This window comes from Fragaria vesca, unplaced genomic scaffold, assembly GCF_000184155.1.
Source record: "Fragaria vesca subsp. vesca unplaced genomic scaffold, FraVesHawaii_1.0 scf0512853, whole genome shotgun sequence".
In the NCBI taxonomy this organism is placed as follows: Eukaryota; Viridiplantae; Streptophyta; class Magnoliopsida; order Rosales; family Rosaceae; genus Fragaria; species Fragaria vesca.
In genome coordinates this window covers 1-1008 of record NW_004443310.1, presented here as the reverse complement: position 1 = coordinate 1008, position 1008 = coordinate 1, and the positions used below count along the sequence as shown (strand labels likewise).

Below are 1008 nucleotides of genomic sequence, written 5' to 3'. Positions count from 1 at the left end.
ATTTGACTGACATAAGGTTGGGGTACCGGATAAATCTTGATTTGACATTTGACTCGTTGCCCTTTCTTTGATTTTTGTTCTTTCTTTATCCGGAAGACGGTCCAAACTAAACAGATATGGAAGCTATAATTGTAAACCACGATCGAATCTATGGAAGCATTGGTTTATACATTCCTTTTAGTCTCAACTCTAGGAATAATTTTTTTCGCTATCTTTTTTCGCGAACCGCCTAAAGTTCCAACCAAAAAGTAAAAGGGGGAAATGATTTTTCATTATCTCAATTGAAAGTAATGATCCTCCCACTAATGGGAGGATCATTACTTCGACTAGTCCCCGTGTTCCTCGAACGGATCTCTTAGTTGTTGAGAGGGTTGCCCAAACGCAGTATATAAGGCGTACCCAGTAAAACTTACAAGTAAACCAGATAAAAAGATGGCAACTAGGGTTGCTGTTTCCATTATTATATAGTTTTAAGTACATTATGTAGTTTTAAGACCACAATGGATCTATGATAAGATCATTTATTTACAACGGAATGGTATACAAAGTCAACAGATCTTAATGAATATAAAATATTATGGCTACACAAACCGTTGAGGGTAGTTCTAGATCTGGCCGCCCAAAACGAACTAGGGCCGGGGGTTTATTGAAACCATTGAATTCAGAATATGGTAAGGTAGCTCCTGGTTGGGGAACTACTCCTTTGATGGGTCTCGTCAATGGCTCTATTTGCAGTATTTCTATCTATTATTTTGGAGATTTATAATTCGTCCATTTTACTGGATGGAATTTCAATGAATTAGATTTACAAGAACCATTAACTAGCTTTTTCAATACAAAGTGAAACATTGCATTTAGTTTTCTGGTTTTTATCCCATTCTATTTTGGTAGTTCGACCGTGGAATTTATTTTTTTCTGTATTTCCGGAATATGAGTGTGTGACTTGGTATAATTGATCCTATGGCTAGTACAGAGAATAGATCTGTCATCTTGATAGAGATGGTTTTA

The 1008-nt window shown here is 36.1% G+C and overlaps 1 non-coding gene across 1 annotated transcript; it reads right to left on the bottom strand.

The window, feature by feature from the left end:
• On the bottom strand, positions 1-1008 carry LOC101310951. The gene is made up of 2 exons (XR_185441.1): positions 322-1008; positions 1-276 (listed from the first exon to the last, which is right to left on the bottom strand). It is a non-coding gene; the product is annotated as an uncharacterized LOC101310951 (transcript).